The sequence below is a fragment of the Carassius auratus genome, chromosome 14 (genome assembly GCF_003368295.1).
Source record: "Carassius auratus strain Wakin chromosome 14, ASM336829v1, whole genome shotgun sequence".
NCBI lineage: Eukaryota > Metazoa > Chordata > Actinopteri > Cypriniformes > Cyprinidae > Carassius > Carassius auratus.
This window is the reverse complement of record NC_039256.1, coordinates 4,611,408-4,617,818: the sequence shown is the minus strand read 5'-3', so window position 1 is coordinate 4,617,818 and position 6,411 is coordinate 4,611,408.

Here is a 6,411-nt window from a genome sequence, read left to right as displayed (position 1 = left end):
CCTGTGAGGCAGGTGGAAGTTATTAAAAGTGTGCAGTTGCCAAATCCTTTCACAGTTTTCATCTTGAAGTGATGAAGTGCCGTATGCAGGGCAACACCTGTTGGCACACCTACTGAGGCACAAGGCGAGGGTTTTCTTCCCTCAGGACCTGGAGGCCTTGGCAGGAAAGACATACTAAAATGTGGCGAGAGGTTCTTGCTGTGTTTTTGTTTTCTGGGTTTGATATATTCATGGATGATTACTTCATTAGCGTATTGAGTCTGATCGATTGCATGACACAAAAGTAACAATTAATGTTTCCTTTCTGCTTCAGTTAGCTCATTAGCAATCACCACAATGATCTAGAATTATGTTGGCACTGTTTTTAATGATAGAAAAAAAATTGCTTTGAATAATTCCGTGTAAAAAAAAAAAAAAAAAAAGTCACTGGATTTAATTTCTATGCAAGTAACTCCATCTGTCCTTGATCCTTTACTCTCTGCAATAAAAATGTTGAAACACTGCACAGCTGATGAATGAGTTATAAAAACCGACAGATGGGAAAGCTGTTTTTATTCAGCAAAAATTATTGTATTTAAGTGAACTTGGCTGGCTTGTTTTTTTTTTTTTTTTGCCATATACTCAACTAAGGACCCAAAATTTAGAGTATATGGAAAGTTAGAGTATGTATACATGCATGGAGAGCCTGAGTTACAGAACCCAGATCCTAGAGAGATTTACAGGCAGTAATGATTGGAAGAGCATGACAGCCCAGCAGACTCATCAGACCATGGATTATGCTCTTCTGGAAAGGCTCGACAGATCACCCCAGCTGTCCAGACTTATCATGCCAAGAGTTGTCCTCCTGGCTGGGGTCCATTGGCCAGGAGAGAAGAACCAGCAGCTGGTCTTTGTTATACATACCTCCATTTCCACAGTTCTTCAAGAGAGGAGCCAAACCACCTTGTTGAATTTGGGCTAATGTATGTTGCAGCAAATGAGAGATGTGAGATGCGTGATTGTGAGGCCCATGATCGTCAGTCTTTGATCTTGGTGTTCCACATAGGACAGGTGCTTTCAATTCACTATAATCTGAGGTCGCATGGAAACATAAAAAGCAAGTGATGAGGGGTCTAAAATAGACATGCAGCATTCATTTGATTGATTACATTTGCTCTTTTTACTCTTCTCAATTGAAATGAAAGTAATAACAGAATATATGCAGTGCATTTTTTCAACAACACTGAAATAAGAGACTGCAACACGAGAAGTCACAAAGAAGATAAACACATCTAGATGTCAACATGGGAGAGATGCTGGTATCCAAAAAAGTGTTTATTTAAAGCAGATTATTTTAAGACCATAAAAACAAAGGTCATGAATAAAATCTACAACCACAACTAAATGCAATACCAACTTCACTCTACACAAATGAGGCCTGAGTTTACTGCACTCAAGTAGCACTACAATAACCTTTTTTGACCTAATTTCTTCATAATCCATCCACTAGTTCCTTTGTGATCCGTGACAACCATCGTGTTTATGCATCGTTGACCGTTAATATGAATGCACAAATCAATGTAACATAAAACAAATGATTATTTTTCTTTAAAATCTTTATTTATGCCAAATCTTACATTTATGTGTCATTTTGTTCGCTGTAGCAGCCATGTTGCCGAGATAATTCATACCCCTTAGTTTGAAGTATGGTACCGAAAAATGTTCATTTGAAGGGTTATCTGGCTAAGGGGTAGAATTGGGATTGGGCCACTGAGACATCTAAAGATTATACATCATCTTTAAACTTCTTCATGAGTAATGAGTGCATTATAATACATGATGATAAACTTGAAACTTGCTAATGTAGATCAATAAAAATAAGCTGTTGAAAAGAAAGTCACTTGGGATTTATTGAAAACAAAATCTGTAAGAAGGGGGTAAATATGGAGAAAAATGAAGCCCAGTAAAACACAGAAGCATTCATTCTCAAGTCTTCTGCAAACAAATATTAACCAAAGCATTCAAGCAATTTGGCCTCCTCACAGGACGTTCTTCCATCTTCTTTATCAAAAAGAATTGCTCACAACATTGCCATAAATCCCCCTTCCCTTTGTTTGGACAGCTATAAATACCACTTGCTGTTTCCATCAAGACCTTGGAGAAGTTTCCCCTTCCACACTTCTACAGGTTGTAAATGAACTTGCCACACACTTGAGAGAGGACAGAATTGATGATGCATCGTTTCTATGGAAATTAATGAGTGTCTGGTAGGAGTGTAATGGATGGTCCTAAGTGAGAAGCTAGTGAATTATCAGTGCTTATTGCCCAGAGCTAAGCCATCAACCCCAGAGTCCTGACAAACCTCAGAGTCTGTCTCTTCCAATAATCCTGTCCAGCAATCTCCTGTCTAATTTGTTGATTCAATTCTTGATTCTCTGCTGCTGGTGATAAGTGAGACCTCAGACAAAAATGAAAGGTGTCTCATGCAAACAGGCACTGGAGGTCTTTCTCAGTACCTTCTGGATGAGGACTAAGATTTTTGTTCAAAATTAGAATCTGACGCAAGTCCTTGCACTTTCATTAGACCCGATTATAATTGCAAAATGAAAAGTGAATAAATAGGAATATTAGAGGCCGGGGAATGCTTTATTGAATCCGTTTGGATAATTTTGCACAGAGATGAAATAACTGGCTGCCGTTATTACAGGAAGTCACAAGTTGTAGCCTATAACAGCAAGTAGATATAAAAATGATAAGTAATCTGAAAATAGTCTTGCTTTGCAAAAGAAAACAATTGCATGTTTGAATCTTAAACAACTACTGTATATTTTCTTAAAAGCTTTCATTAAAACAGCATTTGGTGACACAACAACAGTAGTATTTGTAGAATTATATTTATATTGCTCACACACAATACATTGATTGATTGATTGATTGATTGATTGATTGATTGATTGATTGATTGATTGATTGATTGATTGAATGAATGATTTAATATGCTCAAATGATGTTCTTCTGAAGTCAAACAGGTTTACCAACATAAGCGTGATTAAATATTGACAAATGTTGATGAACTTTTCCTTCAGTTTCTTTGGACAGCTTTTAACATACATGTACTGTATAGTAATCTTCAAATTTAAGACTCATTTGTGACCCTGGACAACAAAACCAGTCTTAAAGGGATAGTACATGAGAGAGCCAAGACCGAAAGACACTTGATTACACACAGTGAACTTCATCCAGCACATTAAAAAGCCTTCAGCACAAATACAGTCAGCTTCCTCAGGGAAATAATATATATCTGTGATCTGTTGAGCCATTTCTCACTGGTTTGTTAGGATTTCAGGCACAGGATACAATGCTAGATCAGCAGTCATTGGTATCATGTTCAGCCCAGTTAATGAGCAGAGAAGCCTGGAGAAATCTGTGTTTGGTGGCAGCCAGAGGCTACTTGGCTCAATGCCTGCTGCCCACGCTGTCTGCCTACACCACAAATCACATACTGAAATCTCAAAGTTATCTTGGCTCTAATCTCTCAATGTCCTTTATTTGCTACAGAGATCAGTATGTTAATATCTGCAAACCCATACTAATAAACCTATGTAATAATCAATGATGAGGGTTACAAGGTTATCATAGCCATCCTGACATACCTGTATGTCCATAACACAGCTATTACTAGCAACACTGGCTATACAACAGTTCAAGGCAGATGTATGTAAATAAAAGAGGAAAAAACAGGGACTTGTCCTAAAAGCCCGTCTGTGCACCTGTTTCTTATGTGTGTACCTATTTTCTCATGCCAAGGATTCAGCATGTGCCATGTTTAGTTTTTGTCAGTGACTAAAAATTTGTTACTGATGACTAAGAAGTTTAAAGTAACAAGAAAGCTTTTATAAAAACTTAAACATTTTAACTGCCAGTTTTGTGTGGTTTCTGAATGATTCAAAATTGCATATTTCCCCTACTCAAGTACAGCTACGTTAACACGGTCAGTGTTTATGATTGACAACCATATTTACTATTGTCCTGTTCATACAACAAAAGTGGTTCGAAATCTGTTTGTATGACTGAATAATGGCAAGTCCCTACTCATATATGATTTCAGCTATTTCATGTATATAGCATAAATATTATTGAATGAATGTGAATGTGTTGGATAATCAAGGACACTTTTGTCTCAGTTTTATCACATTAGACAAATATCACCCAAAAATTTGTTGAGCAAGATGTTTGAGACTATAATTTCTGTAAATAAAGGGGAAAAAATGTTTCTGAAACCTTTTGTCACTGAAACAATATATAATTAAAAATAATAATAATAATCTTAGTTATACCATCACATTTCCAGTCGACAAAAGTGTGTACCACCAAACACAAATTTGCAATCAAAATAGTATGTTTTCAGGCGGTTGACTAAGCTGTGATTGAATTTCTCGGTGCTCATTGCCTCTATTCTCGTGTATAATGAGTTGTATAATGAGATATTATGCAAAGCCACATCTCCAGCCACCAACAGGGCGCTTCAAGCTGTTCTTATTACAATAAAAAATAACACACATTTACCATTGCATTGTTTTATGTAACTTCCTTCCAAAATGCTTTTTCATTTCACAAATACTTCTAGATTTACAGTAGCTAAAACTTGAGATTAATACAAACTTCTTAGGCCGTGTAAATTAATCTCAGGGCCTTCTCTAACTTTCCTATTTTTTTATGTATGTGGCCCCTTTCCAGACCCAGGAAATAGACTATACCATAGAAGAACTTAGTGGGCCCCACTTGGCAAGGCTATGATTACTCTTGAAGTATTTCAGAAGTATTAATATTGAGGCTTAAAGCTATTCACCAGTGCTGAGAAGAATGCCGTGGGAAATGTAACAGAAGCTTATTTTTGTAAGATGAGAGTGCTCACAGACCACATGCTTTATTGAGTGCTGCTTTCACATCCAAAGCTCGATAATTAACATTTCCTTGGAATTTAACATTATTTAAAGTGCCAAAACGAACCCGTTTAGTGTGCAGTAACAATGGAAAATGTCAGTTACAGTATTAAGCAATGCTTTATCACAATTCAATGCATAATAACTCACTGGGCAAAAGACCAACTTGTTCCATGTATAGTATACTATACTTTGTTATGTTATGATTTTTTTTCTGTTGTGTCTCATTAGCCTACCTATTCAGGAGGTAGACAGTGTGTTCAAATGCTCTGTGTGTCCTCAGGTAAAGGTTTCTCAAGGTTTCCCTCGACTATTTGATTGTTTTGGCTCCATGCTCTGCGTTCAGATGTGACTCTGAGCTGCAGTGTAGAAAGCACCTAAATTAATTTGCCAGCTGTGGCTTAGAGACAAGGCTGGAATGATGAAAAGCATGCATTTCCTCCCGCTGTTGGAGGACAGCAAAGAGAGAGAGGGGGGATCGTGAAAAGAAAGCAAAATGAAGGATCCATATGCGCCTCACAGGGTGCAAGAAAGGGAGGAATGCAGTTTTATTGATGGGCACAAACTGACAGGAAACCAACAACGTATTGTTTCTGCACTGCTAGCCCAGGCTTGTATAGTGTTAATGTGGAGTATTTGTATGGTGATAGATTAATCTGAGATCTTCTCCTTTATTTAAGGGGATGTGTGGTTTCGTTTAAGGTATGCTTGGTCTAGCAGTTTAGGCTGTTTTAATAGGACCCGTGAGATAACTGCTACCTGTCATATTGTGTGGTAATTTATATGACTTGACAATAAATTGTTCCAGGTTCAGTACAAGTTTAAACTCTACAATTACAAAGAAAAATCTGACTTGTCCAACAGTTTGTAAAACCAAGCAAAAAATACCTTTTTACAGTAATGCTCTTACAATTTGTCAAAGGGGAAATGCACTGCACTTGGTTAAACATCATAAAACTTACTGTTTATGAAATAAAGCCGCAAAACATGATAAAGAAAAGAGTGGGATTAAATATGTTAATTGTTGCAAAGCTATCTGGAAATGAAACATTTAGTTAGATTTTCTTTAGTTCTTTCATTTGTTAGTGTTTGTTTATTGTTTTCCCAGTGCCTTGATTGTTGCTATGGTTATGATCACCTGTGTCTTGTTCAGTTTCTTGTTATCCTGTGTGCATTTCAGTCCTCGGTTTGGTTCAGTTCATCGTCCTGTATTATCTTTGCTAATGTTTGTAAAGTTTCACAGGTTAAAGTTTTCTCTAAGTTTAAATAATTGTTAGATTGCCTTCTTTGTTTTGCTTATAAAAATAAATAAATGACTGCTAATATCATCCACCTTTACTCTTTCTTCATCTCAACTCGCCATAGCAAGAATACTTGATACAATCAATAACGGTCAAATTTTTCCTAATAATCCCTGTTGTCAAAGGCAATGCTGTTTATCAGTCCACTCATCTGGGTAACTGAAACCTCCCATACTTTTACATCTCTC